Here is a 15,837-nt window from a genome sequence, read left to right on the forward strand (position 1 = left end):
AGACCCATTTTAGACCTTAAGAGACTCAATCGCTTTGTTATTCACCATAAGTTCAAAATGCAGACTTTACAGTCTATTTTGCAAAGCATCAGAGAAGGGGATTGGCTTACGTCTGTTGACCTCTCCGAGGCTTATCTCCATATCCCCATCCATCCCTCTTATTCTAAATATCTGAGATTTTGCTATAATAATCAGCATTTTCAGTATGTAGCCCTTCTCTTTGGTCTCGTCTCGGCCCCGAGATCCTTCACTAAGGTGCTGGCGGCTCTGGCAGCTTACCTTAGACAGATTCCCATACGTATCCATTGCTACCTTGACGATATCCTTGTCGTATCCCCTTCCCGACATCAAGCCGAGAGTGATACTAGCACTACCCTCTCCAGGCCCACAGTTTTTTAGTCAATTGGGAGAAAAGTCAGCTTAGTCCTTCCACGCGTATAGCCCACCTGGGGGCTGTGATTGATTCTGTGGAAGGGAAAGTTTTTCTCTCTCAGGAGAGGCTCATTAGTATCCACGCAGCTATCAGGGCTATCTGGCAAACGGGGAAAGCATCTTTGCTCAGTCTATCCAAGCTGCTGGGAAAGCTGGTTTCTTGCATCTCTATTATCCCTTGGGCTCGCTTGCATTCCAGATCCTTGCAGTGGTTCCTCCTGCCATACCAGCGTTCAGGAAGGAGCACATCAGGCCTGGTGGTGAAAGTGCCTCCAAGGGTCCTCGCCTCTCTCCTATGGTGGACTCGTCCATCTGTCAACTCAGGACATCTATTCAAGGAGCCTCAAAGGGTCACTCTCACGATGGACGCAAGTCTTTCCGGATGGGGGGCTCACCTGCAATCGCTATCGGCCCAGAGAGTTTGGTCTCCTGCAGAGCAAAACCGAAACATCAACTGGTTAGAGCTTCGCGCAGTGTACTTGGCCCTCCAAGCTTTCATTCCTCAGGTGAGAGGGCGCCATGTTCTGGTCCTTACGGACAACACTACGACCAAGGCCCATATCAATCGTCAAGGGGGCACCCACTCCATTCTCCTCATGAGGGAGGCCGAGCGGCTGTGTTGGTGGGCAGAAGCACACCTGCTGTCCATCAGGGCGGAGCACATCTCCGGAACCTCCAACGTCCAAGCAGACTGGCTCAGCAGGGCCACGCTGGACCAAGCAGAGTGGCGTCTACACCCACACCTGTTCAGGGAGGCAGCAGCCAGGTTCGGCCAGCCTTTGGTAGACCTCTTTGCTTCGCCACTCAACGCGCAAACAATAAGGTTCTTTTCCCGCTATCCCTCCAACGGTGCGGAGGACCACGATGCCCTGCGTTGCCCGCGGCCTCCCGGACTGCTGTACACCTTCCCTCCATTTCCGTTGATTCCCAGGGTGATTCGGAAATTAATATTCGAGAGAGCAGAGGTCCTCTTGGTGGCCCAGGAGACCGTGGTTTGCGGACCTGCGCAATCTGTCGATAGCCCCGCCGTGGAGGATTCCACCAGAGCAGATCTCTCTGTCACAAGGCCCACTCCTTCATCCAGAGCCGCAATGGCTTCAGTTAGCCGTTTGGAGGTTGAGCGGGAAAGACTAATTGAGGAGGGCTTGTCGGCCCAGGTCATTAATACCATTTTGGCTGCCAGGAGACCTTCTACTACTCGTATCTATGATGCAACCTGGAACAGTTTTTGTAAGTGGTGTCACAAATCATTTGTCGATCCACGTTCTCCTTCAATTGCCCAGATCCTGGCCTTTCTGCAAGACGGCCTAGATGGGGGCTTATCACCCAATACCTTGAGGAGGCAGGTCGCAGCTCTCTCAACGGTGGTGGCTGGCGGCCCATTCGGCCCTCTTTCCCACCACCCTCGAATTAAGGCCTTTCTAAAAGGGGCTTCCAACTTGCGTCCTCCAGTGGTGCACAGATACCCAACATGGGACCTTAACAAAGTTCTCTTGGCCTTGACTAAGCCTCCATTTGAGCCTCTCAGGGAGGCAACACTTCAATTTCTTACCTTTAAAGTAGTTTTCCTGGTGGCAATAACCTCAGCTAGAAGGATATCTGAAATTGCAGCTCTATCCGTGAGAAAGGATCTGTGTATTTTTCATTCTGATCGGGTGGTTTTGAGACCAGACCCTTCCTTTCTACCAAAAATCAATTCAGCATTCCACAGGGCGCAGGAGTTGGTCCTCCCTAATTTCTGTCCAAAGCCTTTGCATGAAAGGGAAAGACAGTGGCACACCCTCGAAGTTCGTAGGGCGTTGCGTATTTACATCTATCGCACACGGTCCATCAGGAAATCGGAGTCTCTGTTTCTGTCCTTTCAGCCAAAGACGTTAGGTTGTAAGGTATCCCCGTCCACAGTGGGCCGTTGGATTAGAGCCACCATATCCAAGGCCTATCTGGTTCAGGCTCTTCCGGTCCCTAGTGGAATAACCGCTCACTCTACCAGGAGTGCTGCTACATCAGTTGCCTGGGCCACTAAGGCTTCCATTCTTGACATTTGCCGGGCTGCCACCTGGGCTTCCCTGTCACCTTTCATACGCCACTATAAGATTGATACCTACGCTTCAGCTGAAGCATCCTTTGGCAGGCGAGTCCTGCAGCAGGTGGCGAGAGATACCCAGGAGATTCCGACCCAGACGGAGTCCCGCCCGTAGGACACACATGCTTTGGTATGTCCCACTCTCTGGATGCTCGCAGCAGTTCTACGGAGAATGGGCGTTGGTTCTTACCTGATACGCCTCTTCTCGTGGAACTGCGTAGAGCATCCAGCCCCACCCGTTTTGGTCCGTCTGGTGGGGAATCCTGTTTCGGCCAATGACATTATTGTATATAGTTGAGTTTGTACTATAGTTAAGATTAGAGGGTGTTGTTGTCCTCTTGTCTTCGCAAAACTGGGGAAACGCAAGGAGGAGTCACGTGGAGGAAGGAGGAGCGTTCCCTAATTATAACTCAGCCTGTGAGAAATGAAGACTGGAGCACCTCCCACTCTCTGGATGCTCTACGCAGTTCCACGAGAAGAGGCGTATCAGGTAAGAACCAACGCCCATTTTGTGGAACAATATACAGTATATTAAAACTATTAAGCATTTGTGTTTTGAAAGTTGTTGTTAGTCTCTATAATTTCTTAGATTAATAACTTAAGCTTGTCTTAAAATATATTTTAGTTGCATCTTTGAGATAAATTGATATACCTCTAGTCTGTAGAAATGGCTTTTTTCTCCAGCAGTTGACAAGATTATGATCTACGCAAACTGTAAATCTAGGTATTTATTACTTTCTCCATAGTTACAAAAACAGTTGGGCAGCATGGAAATATAGATAAATAAGCACAGTAAAAACTTAAGTTGCTCTCCTTATTTAACCTTAAGTGATTGATAATAAGTAATTTAGATCAGTCCAGCTCAAGTTGCCATCCTTTAATAGATTAGGGGTACAATCCTTATCTAGTTATCCTGAAGTTGCAGACCTAATCTTCTAGTGATCTCCCTTGTAAATTTCCAATGGCTTAGATGTAACAGGAAGTGCAAGTTAAAGGGGCTTTGAATCTTGATTCCTATAGGAAAAGGGGCTGCTAACCTAGTCCATTTCCTCATTGGCTGCAGGATATTGCAACTCAGCACCAGTCAGATGAAAGGAGGAGTAACTGATTTATAGATCTGTTATCCTACTCTCAGTTTTTAGATTAAATTCTAACTGCCCATTCCTGTCTCCTAATAGTATTCTAAATTGTCAGTTTTTGGACCACAAATATTTTTATGTTAGTTCGCCATTCATATCAAAACACAGCCAAAGTTTTGGAGGAAAAAAACTGAGCAATAATTGGTTTGTAAACATTATCCTTGTAGGGAATACAAAAGTTGCTGTCTGGAATAAGTAGCATGTAATTAATACTTTGACAGTTTTTAATAATAATGAATTTACTTGGATAAATTCTGGTGAGATGGGCAACGTACAAGTTTAATAAATGAATATGAATTATTCTAAACCCTGACCATCAGAAATGAAGGTTCATTAATTCCAGAGATGCAGTTGATGGCTAGAATTTTTCATGTACCCAGACTATGTCTAACCCAAGTCAGACTGATGTAAATAGAATTGTCAGGCTAGAACTTCTATAGTTAATTTGCTGATATATCTCTGCTTAAAATAAAAGAGCTGTCAGACTTGATCAAAATTGGAATGTTACCCTTGATTTTTGCTTCTTGAAATTTTTTTTAAGGAGCAAGTGGTGCAGTCTTTCTAACCTGACATTTTAGCAGTGGAAAAATAATTGTCATTTAAGCAGCTTCAATACAAAGTTACATTGTAGTGTTTTATGTATGAAAGGATTGAAGTAAGAGGTGGGATTCATCATTTTAGTTTAGAGCCATCTGACTAAGCATTTACGGTGGTAGGACCCCGGCGCCTCCCGTGCGGGGGGGGCCAGGGGGGGGGGGCGGTGGGAAGAGCAGGGGGGGGGGGGGGGGGGGGGGGGGGGGGGGGGGGGGGGGGGGGGGGGGGGGGGGGGGGGGGGGGGGGGCTCAGCTTGGCATCATTTGGGCAATTTTTTCTTTACATTTGTGGTGATAGCTTCTTACTCCCTGGTGCAGTTTTTCCTTATGTTTGATTTAACAAATATGTTTTATCAGGCTTGCTTGACTTACTCATGGATTTTCTTGTATCCCAAAACACTACAGTATAACAATCCCTCCCCCAACCCAATGCTGTCTAAGTGTATTGACTAAAACATCATCCTATGTATCCCAGGTTATAGGGATTTTCCAATGTTGATTTTTCAATCCTGGTCTTTCCAGAAATACCAATTTGGCATCTGGTTTTCTTACTTTGTAGTGTACACACACACACTCACACTCACACTCACACACAAAACACCAGCACCATACAGTATATATTATAAAGGAGCACATTTTGTCAGTAGAAAAAAAACAATAACATGTAATCTTAAAACACATAATTCATTATAGTAGGAATAACACATATTTCCAGTATTTTTCTGAAAAAGAAGGAAATATATGGTTTTAATGCAATGCTATCATAGTCGTATGTCAAATGATTATTTAATCACAGGAAACAATGAAAAATTGTAGTTAGAAAACATTCAGCTATGTATCTGAGCTGTTAGTACTCTCTCTTTTTGCCTTGTATATCTTTTCATCTCAGTTTGTAGCTAAGTGTTTATACAATGAGTGGGAAGGGTTTCTGCTCCTGAGCTCTTTAGCTATAGGAATTTGGCTTTGCAGCTTGAACCTTCAGGTTTTTTGTTGAGGTTTTTAGACATTTTGTGTTCAAACTTTTTTTAAGCAACCACTGTGCTTTTATTTTATAAAATAGTAGGAATTCCTTCTATAATTTATGTTCAGTACTTTCCCACCCTAGAGACTTGCATATACAATCTTTTAAAAAATATGTTGAAGAGCATGTCATCCTTACGATTCCCAGTCTGTGAATAATTCTTTTTTTCCTTTGTTTTTTGTGTTATGTCTTGCTTCTTTATTGGGTCTTCATTCTGTTACCTTTATTGCTTTCGTGCATGATTTTCTATTTTTCATTCATTCCATTATTCTCAGCTCATGTTTGTTGTGTAAAGCCTTTGGATACATATGGTATTTTCCCTATATTTTCTTACATTTCTTAATCTGTCTTTGAGGTACACTCCCTCTAAAGCAGGGATCTCCAACCTTGGCCACTTTAAGACTTGTGGACTTCAACTCGAAGAATTCCTCAGCTACAAAGTTGGCTGAGTATTTCTGGGAGTTGAAGTCCAGAAGTCTTAAAGTGGCCAAGGTTGGAGACCCCTGCTCTAAAAGATCTGATTATGGTATGAATGATCAGGCTTGGGAAATGGACATACCTATTTGTTGCAGAAACTCTTCCCTTATTTTGGTTTTAATTAAATGATTTGTAATAAGCACTTATGAAAATAAATTAAGGATGAAAAATTGATTTCATAAAAGCTCTCTCTTTCAGTGGAACTTCGGTTTTGAAACTACTAGTACTTCAGGCATGAAAAAGCAGGTATCACCTTGGCTTTCAATAAGGTAAACTTAAAAGGTTGCAGCATACTTGCCTGCTCAGTGGTTCCTGTGAATCAAAGCCATTCCTTCTTTCTGTATTGCTTAATCTAGCCCACATTAGTTCAGTCAGCCTTGAAATAGAAGATACCGCTAGAAGGATAAAATTGCTGCTTCTCTGGATGCTAATATTTTCAAAACCAAAAATAATTGCTTTGTTCAGAACCTGATGCCAGTTCAAATCTGCCTCTGTTCATTTAAACTGAGATAAGGGAAACATTTTTAGAATTGCTTTAAGATGTGAAATGTACATTGCCCACATAAGTATGGGAGGGGAAAAGGTCAGCCTATGCTTTGAACTCTCCCCCTTGCTATTGAGTGGGAAGAGACACAGTTTTCCCTCTATTATAAATATGATTAGTTGGTCAGATTCAACAATATTAGTTATTTTCTACCCACATAAAGATTGAATTGCCAAAACAATTCTGTAAGACAAAGGGGTATTTTTAAAACCATCAGCTGCTGTTTTATTTTATGTATTTCCTTTAAGGAGTAAAATTCTAGTATATAGCACTTGTAGACTTGATCCCTATACCATAGCATAGAAAGGGATGGTATTCTAAGAATTCAATTAGATTGTAGCAACTTTGAAGTTGAAAGACAATTTTTCTATGCCGCTTGAAAGTTTAGCTTTTCTTTAAAACAAATTTGAATTCTCATAATTGCATGTGCACACATACACATGCACAAAAACACCCCCCCCACACACACCAATAGCAAAATCTTGTGAACCCAATAAATCTTGAAATTCTCCAGTGTGCTGATGAGAGAATTCAAAGAATGGGTTAACTCCGCCTTTCTGCCCTAAGACTTGAGTCTTTTTACACTTTGTAGCCATGCCTCTCTTGACTGTGTCCCAATTTTGACTCAGTCTTAGCCCAAGAGAGATGCGTGTCAGGGCTCCAACAAATCCACCCCCATTCCAATCAAAAGTCTCTAGCCGCATCTCAGAGAAAAGAAAAATGATTTAGCAAGAGCTCCACAGAGCAAACAGGCAGAGTTAAATTGTTCGAATTCCCTTGAAACTGGATTCAGCTAGTCCGGCACAGCCGGCATAGCGAATTGGCTGGCTTCCCTGGTCCAATCGCCATAGCTGCCACAACGATTAAGCTGGCTCCCCCAGTCCAATCAGCATAGCTGCTGAAACAACGTGGCTGGCGACCTCAGCCTTTCCAGCACAGCCGCCATCTTCCGGCTCATTCAAACAGAGCTGACATTTGGCACGCTTTTTAGCAACAGACGTCCTGGCACCTCCCCAGCAGGTGGCCGGAAAGCCTTCAATAGAGTGGGGAAAAAGGACAGAAAAATAAAGGATGGAAGATATTGCTGCTTCAGAGAGCCAAGTGGATAAGATTGCCAGTTTATTTTACTGTACTTGTTTCGGTAAAGTTTTAAAAATATCTTGCTTTAAAATATCTTAAGAAATACTTAGCATATTGGTTATACCTCCCTTTAATATTTTAGTTTAGTAAAGTTCTTTTATTTTTCAATATTACCATTCTTCTGATACTGAGAATTGTATGTGCACAAAATGACATACTTCCATAAGAAGAGAAAAATCTGAATCTGTAGAAAAAATGAATATTTTAAAGAAGTTAGCTGTCACCACCACTTATTAATTACAAGGTGCTCAGTTCTGGACAGATCCAAATTGTTCCTCAACCTATACACAGCCCTTTTGTATCATAAGCAATCAATGACTGTCAGAAAGCCATTTAATGGACTTCCGGTGGCATTTCCATTGAAGACGGACCAGAGACAGATCGTGTGCGGCTTTGATCCGTGCTTGCCCTCTTGGAGGGGTCCCCGAGAGACCAAACCATCAGACCCACTCTGTAGGGGTGGGGGAAGAGGGGAAGACCACCAGCTGGGTTGAGGGGAGCCGCATCTCCCCTCCCTGTCTTGGTACTTACTCCCCTAGAAGATGGGGAGAAGTGACAGTTTAATGGCTGCCCTGAAGATGGGAATTCGCCGGGACTTTAAGTTTTGTGCTGGAGAGTGGAAGTGGTGAGTGGCGTGTAACTGGATAAAAGACTTTGAATACTTTTTTTTTTGAAAACCTCGAAAAGCGGAAAGAAAGAATCCTCGTTTGGAAGAATGGTAGCAGCGAACTGGGAATAAGGAAAATATAAGGTAAAGGAAAAAACGGAAATAAAAGAATTATATGAAATTAGAGATTAAATTTGGACTAATATGGTTGGACATTAATTAGGCATTGGATAAAATGCTGGACTTATTTTGAATGGATAAAATTAACATTAATACCACGGTTCTTCTAAATCAGGATACTCCCCCTTACTGTTATCTGATAGGTTGAGCTTGATCAGAGACCAAGAAGGACTGAAAACTGCTAGGCTGAACAATTCTCAAACCTACTCAATTGGGTCAATTGATCATGATGTCTTAAAACAGATTCCTCAGCTGCCAATGTTGGATGCCAGTTTGGTATAATGGTTAAGACATCAGGCTAAAAATCAGGGGACTGTGGGATCTAGTTCTGCTTTAGGCACAAAGTCACTTGAGTGATATTTTCAAAATCTGGCCAACACTGCAGGAACTTGTTCAGGCACCCTCTGAGAAACAGACATGATGAAGAGTGAAGAAAAGATTGCCTGATGAGAAACAAAGTGGCGAGACAGGTAGTAAAATGGAATATCCTGGAAGAACCCTGATTGAATCTTCTGTGCTGCAATGTATATTACAGTTCCCATTAGAACTTAGCTTTTCTTTAATATATATATTTCTGCATTGTTTTATCTCTGCTTTATCTTCCTAACCTACCATATGAAATAGATTAAATTGGGAGATAGCAATTGATTTAATTAATTGAATAAATATTTAAATCTGAGTCTCATACTTACTAAACATTTTATACCAAGTCATTATTTGTTCTAATCATAATTGATAACTATGACTCTGAGTTCTCAAGATACATCAAAATCAATCAAACCATAGAATGTGTGATTCTCTTTCTCTAATTACCCTCTTGAGATTCCTTACCAACTCCGTCAGTCTTATCTAAAAGAATCACCATCGACAGAGCTTCCGATACTTCGTTAGCGCCTTCAGCGCTCCGAGGGGGAAGAGAGGCTTTTGCTTCAAACGTCTCTTGCCTTTGCAATCCCTTTACAATCGTTCCATTCAGCTGGTTATAGCGAATTTAAAGCAGCGCCAGACCAAACAACGAGCGTGACTCGTGGTCGGTCAATTCTACAGCCCGAGGCATTTCCCCACGGAACACTGCAGGGGGTAGAAGCACTAGCACTGATACCCTCCCCTGCTTGCCTTTTTCTTGTGTGAGACGCTGATTTAAGCGGGGGTAGCTGCTGGAAGTTTGCGTGCCAAAACAACAGCCGCCATTTTGCCTAGCGCGCAAGGCAGGCAACGTATATTTACTGTGATAAAGTTTAATTTTACTTTCCCACTGGACTTAGCTCAATAAGACCAAAAGGTTTCAGCCCTGCTATGCAATCAGAGAGTTTCAGTTGGCTGACTATCATAGTGTATTTCCAGCAGCTTTTCACAGCGAGCACCAAGGCCTAAGTCCACCTGTACACAGCAGCTGTAGCAGGCCTATTGTTAAGGTACAAAGCCCTTGGCCTGATGAGGTGTTCCCCAAAATCTCTCTCCTCGTATTCGGTCTAATTTGGCTCCCAATAATATCAAAATAATGCTACTGATATTAATAAAAATTATACACACACACACACACACACACACACACACACACACACGTTTTCTTAAGTTTTCATGGGTACTTACATGTAGGTATTCAGCTTTGTTCGGGTATTTTCCTACGTCATTATAGTTGTGCTTTTAAAGTTGTAGCAACGTTTCAGCAGAATCTCATCTGCCATCATCAGGCTTCTGTATTGTGTTCGTCTGTGAGTCAGACTTTTGCAGTTTCAGTTTTAAATTTGGGGCTAGCCTACTGCTGTGCCAGAATGGTTTTTTTTTTCATCCTGATTGGTTGGGAGTCTTGGTCTTGGAGTTTGCTGTGTTCTGCTTGATTGGTGTTTCTAATATCTTCTGTCTGTTTTGTGGCTTTTTTTCTCTTGATTGGCTGGCAACATTGTGTTCCTGTATTGGAGGCTTTTAGTGCAGCTTGGCTCTGAGTAAATGGATGGCTATCATTTATTTGGAAGCTAGGTTTCATCTGTGTGCCTGGTTGGGGTGTGTTTGAGCTGGAGGTATCGGGGGGATCTATTTGTGCCCAGGTGTTTGCCTGGCTTGTGTGGAGATTTTTTTGTTTGTGAGTGCAGGCTTCCAAATAATTGACAGTTTGGTGGAATCATCTCTTCTATTCATGCTTTCAGGTCTTTTTTCAATCTCTATGGCTTCTCTGATAATTCTGTGGCTGGGGTTTTCTGTAGTGGTGAGGGTTTTGGTGCCATTGAAATCGATGCTATGACCTGTGGCTTTCATGTGTTGGACTAGTGAGGAAGTGTGTTCCAGCTTCTTTACTGCATTTTTGTGTTCATCCAGGTGGGTACTTATTCTTCTATTGGTCTGTCCAATGTATGTGGCCGGGCATGATGCACAGGGGACTTCATATATGCCTTGGTTTTCCAGGTCAATTTTATCTTTGGGGTTTCTAAGGATGGCTGCTATTTTTCTGTCTGTTTTGAAGGCAGTCTTGATGTGATGCCAGTTACTGATTTTGTCTGTAGTACCTCTTATGTAGGGCAGGATTTATATATATGTATATATATGTATGTGTATAGATCTATGTATATGTGTGTGTGTATATATATATATATGTATATATTGATAATAATAATAATAATAATAATAATAATAATAATAATAATAATAATAATAATAATAATATTTTTGTTCAAATCACTGGGGATTCTTAATTTCAACAGGGTTCCCTGTCCAATCGTGGAACAGGCCCCTGGGCTTGCCAACCGCTCCACGTTGCTATTTTACTACTTGAAAAGATTATATCTTTAGAGGCGATGGCAGGAGGTAAAACTTCCAGAGCCACTTCCTCAAGAGACTCAACCAGGGCTCATGAAAAATCAAGGAACCCAAAAGGTCCTTCTAAAGCCTCCGAAAAGGATTCCCAAAGGCGTCATCTGGCCATTGAACAACGAGGAGAAATATGCGGGAGACTGAGAAGTCCACTACAGTCCCACCTACTCCACAACCAGCTAAAGCCCCAAACCCTCCTTCCCCACCCCTGGACCTGTCCTCACAGTCCAGGAGGGGATGCATCTCACAACCTCACCTTCAGAGCTTGGCCACAACGTCCGCAACACGTCGAGCCCCCGAGGCCACATTCACCCCTACAGCGGCCGTGCTTCGTCAGGAGGACACCTTACCAGATGAAGGCCCTGCCAAGATGAGGGCGTGGATGGTGCTGGCGATTTGGCAGGCCATCGCAGCAGGAGTCCAACAGTCTGTAGCCATCAGACAAAGATCCACAGTCTCAGATTGTGATTCACAATCTCTGCGATCGGTAAGCAGAATGGATCAACATCGCACATAGGTACGTTCCCATGGGGAGTTTTCCATCTACCCAGATGTCCCCTTTCAGGAGCCACAGGATGAGGGTGAGCAAGATGACCAGTTGCTCCAGGTTGAGTCAGGTTCAGCCCATGGGACTGATCCGGTGCTGTCAGAGGCAGACCTTCTAGAATGGGGCATGTCCGAGGACGAAGACCTTATTCCTGACCAACCGATTTTCACGGGCCTGTTTCATCCCCAGTTATTGAAATCGCTATTATTCAAGGCCAAGAATACTGCACGTCTTAACAAACCAACCCCAACTTTACAACAAGAGATTTCACAGGATGAGTCAGAAGACCTAATCTTCTCTCAACCTGTCACTGAAGCAGATGTCATTCCAGTGCCTCATATGCTTTCAGACCGGGTTCAAAAACAGTGGGCCTGTGCTGCATCTTATCCTGCTCCCATGGGATACGATAGGAAATTTTATAATCTGGCCCCTGAATTTTCTAATATTCTTAACACCCCTGAGGTAGATGACCCCATAGTAGCCTTGGCATCCTCCTCTACTATCCCAGGTGAAGCGGAGGAGGCACTCAAACCAGAAGAAAAAAGGGCAGAACTAGTGCTTTGCAGGGCTCACCAAGCTGATGCGTGGGCCATAAGGGCAACTACTGCTGCATCCTTTTTTACTAGATCTTCCTTAAGATGGCTTTGCCATCTGAGGGATGCCATCCCCTACTCCAATATATGAGCGCATCAGGACATTGCCAAGTCATAGCCACAGCTGAATTTTCTGTGGATGCAGTGTTTAATGCTGTTAAATTTTCCTCCAGAGCCATTGCCTCTCAGGTATCTGCACACAGACTACTTTGGCTCAGACACTGGCAAGCTGACACTAAACACAAGTGGAAGCTTGCCTCTGCGCTCATTTCAGGCAGCAAGCTGTTTGCACTGCCATCAATCCACTCCTAATAGAATCTAGGAACAAGAAAAAATTCTTGCCATCTCTTTTTCGGAAATTGGACAATAGAAACCCTCAATCCTTTCGGAGACACTCCTTTTGCCCCTTCTACCAGAGCTCCTACTCCAACAGATCCCAAAGGTCCCAGGGATATAGGCAATGGCAACCACCCGAAAGGTCCGACTTTTGAGACAGGACTAGGAGGGGAGGTCAAAGCAAGAGACCTTTCCAGGGGACTGGAAACAGGTTTTTCCGGTGTCCCAAGTAAGGAATCCCAGGAGATCCCTATCGGTGGTTGACTACAATTCTTTGCCGATCAATGGGAGTCCTCTACCACTGACTCGTGGGTTAGGGACACAGATTTGGTTTGGCTCTGGAATTCCAATCTACTCCCCCGAACTTCTTTATGAAATCTCCCCTGTCTAGAGACCCGGTCAAAAGATCTCTTATGCAAGCGGCTATACAACATCTACTGGAGATCCAGGCCATTCAACCGGTGGCTCCAGATCAGCAAGGACAGGGATTTTATTCACACCTTTTCGTGGTTCCAAAAAGTTCAGGGGGATGGAGGGCAATTTTAGATCTAAAACGCCTCAATCGCTCTCTGGTATACCGGAAATTTAAGATGACCACGTTACAATCTATCCTACTGGGCATCAGGAAGGGCAATGTTTTAACATCTATAGACCTAACAGAGGCATACTTGCACATTCCGATTTGGCCTTCCCACAATAAATTTCTTAGATTTTACTATAATATGCATTTTGAATATGTGGCTCTTCCTTTCGGGCTAGCATCAACTCCCAGGACATTCACTAAGGTCTTGGCAGCTCTGGCCGGACACCTCCAAGGTAGACCCATCCGGTTACAGTGTTACCTTGATGACATTTTAATTCTGTCATCATCGGTTAGTCAGTCTGAACTAAACACACGTTTTACGATACAGGCTCTTCAACATCATAGGTTCTCTATAAATTGAGCCAAGAGTCACTTAACTCCATCAACTCGCCTAATTCACCTAGGAGCCATCATAGATACCCTTAAACAGGTACCCCTGATCTAGTTATCTAAACTATTAGGGAAATTCATCTCCTGTATTTCTGTTGTTCCCTGGGCCCGCTTGCATCCCAGAATTTTACAATGGTACCTGCTGCCCTTCCAAAGGTCAGGAAGAGACACTTCCAACTCATGGGTACTAGTGCCACCGAAGGTCCACGGAACCCTTCGCTGGTGGACCACACCTGTCATCAACAAGGGTTGCCTATTCAAGGAACCCAACAGAACGATCATCATGACAGACGCCAGCCTGTTTGGATGGGGAACGCACTACCAACAGCACACGGCACAGGGGCGTTGGTCTATCCTAGAACAATTTGTGCAGTATAAATCTATTGGAACTCAGGGCTGTCTTTCTGGCTCTTCGCAGCTTTCTTCCACTAATTCAGTCCAAACACATCCTGGTTCTAACAGACAATGTTACAACAAACGTTGTTACAACGGGGGTACCCACTCAGGTCAACTGATGAGAGAGGCAGAGAAGTTGTGCCTTTGGGCGGAGAGGAACTTACTCTCCATCAGGGCAGAGCACATCTCCGGTCTGTCAAACATCCAGGCAGACTGGCTGAGCAGGGCCACGGTCGGTCAGTCGGAGTGGCAACTGCATCCATCACTATTTCAAGAAACGGCCCTGAAATTCGGACAACCAGTGATTGACTTATTCGCCTCAGCTCTCAACACACAACTCCCGAGATTCATATCGAGGTACCCAACCCAGGGAGCAGAGAATATCAATGCCCTTCGATGCTGTTGGCCACCAGGTGTACTGTACACATTCCCCCCCCTCCCACCCCCAAGGTGATCCAAAAGCTTCTGGAGGAGAAAGCGGAGCTGTTACTAGTAGCGCCATATTGGGCCAGGCGGCCGTGGTTTGTAGACCTCCAAGTTCTGTCATTAGTGGAACCATGGAGAATTCCACCAGACAGAGCCTCTCTATCTCAGGGTCCAGTTCTACACCTGGATCCTCAATGGCTCCACCTTGCCGTATGGAGATTAAGCGGTGAGGTCTAAAAGTTGAGAAAATTTCCAACAGTCATTTCCACCATTCTGGCAGCCAGGCGCCCATCGACTAATTGTATTTACAATGCCGCCTGGAACATATTTTGTAAATGGTGTATTAAGTTCAATATTGAACCCACTTCTCTATCAGTGGCACAAATATTAGAATTCTTACAAGAAGTCTAGACAGAGGTCTCTCGCCCAACACCTTGCGAAGACAGGTGGCAGCCTTAGCTTCAGTCATTTCTTGGGATAATCTGTGTTCTATTTCACATCATCCTTGCATTCGTAGTTTCATTCAGGGAGCCAAAAATATATGGCCCCCGGTGATTCACCGCTACCCAACTTGGGAGCTTGACAAGGTCTTTTCTGCTCTCACAAAAGGACCCTTTGAGCCTCTGAGGGCAACAAGCCTTCACTTTCTAACATATAAGGTGGTGTTTTTGATAGCTATCACGTCAGCAAGATGAATTTCTGAACTAGCCTCATTGTCAGTAAGAAAGGACCTCTGTATATTTCACCAGGACAGGGTAGTTCTCCGCCCAGATCCAACGTTCATGCCGAAGGTCAATTCAGCGTTCCACAGGGCACAGGAGTTGATTCTCCCAAACTTTTGCCAAAGACTAACTCATAGACTTGAATACCAATGGCATCGGCTTGACGTGAGATGTGCCCTTGGCATTTACTTAGATCGTACAGCTGTTTTCAGGAAAATGGTATCTTTTTGTTTCCTTTCAACCTAACACCCAAGGGCGCAAAGTTTCTCCTTCTACAATTGACAGATGGTTGAGGGCCACGATTGCCAAAGCGTATGAGGCTCAATCACTTTCAGTACCTAGAGGTATAATGGCGCATTCCACAAGGAGTGCAGCAACAGCAGGAGCATGGGCCACACAAGCTCCAATAGAAGAAATTTGCAGGGCAGCAACTTGGGCTTCTCCATCGCCCTTCATCAGACACTATAAAATTGACGTCTTTGCCTCTGTGGAGGCATCATTTGGTAGGAGAGTGTTGCAAAGAGTCCACAGAGACCAAGAGGGACTATTGATCCAGACGGCATCCCTCCCGTAGGACAGGCCAAGCTTTGGTATGTCCCACTAATGGATGCTCTGAACAGCTCGGGAGAAAGGGCGTTGGTACTTACCTGATAAGCCCATTCTCCGTGAGCTGTGAAGAGCATCCAGCCCCACCCAATTCCGTCTGGTGGGGTTTCTATTCCAGCCAACTCTTAGATAGGGTGAAGAACAGAAATGTGTCCACACTTTGACTTCGCCAAAACTGGGGATGCTAGGGAGGAGTACCGAGGAGGAGCAGGAG

The 15,837-nt window shown here is 44.3% G+C and overlaps 1 protein-coding gene across 2 annotated transcripts in view; it reads left to right on the forward strand.

The window, feature by feature from the left end:
- COQ8A (coenzyme Q8A) overlaps window positions 1-15,837 on the forward strand; it is a 73,285-nt gene that overhangs the window by 17,482 nt on the left and 39,966 nt on the right. The gene's annotated exons all lie outside the window — the stretch shown is intronic.

This window comes from Notechis scutatus, chromosome 1 (genome assembly GCF_049901735.1).
Source record: "Notechis scutatus isolate UNSWTSFEM ecotype Mainland chromosome 1, rNotScu1.2, whole genome shotgun sequence".
NCBI lineage: Eukaryota > Metazoa > Chordata > Lepidosauria > Squamata > Elapidae > Notechis > Notechis scutatus.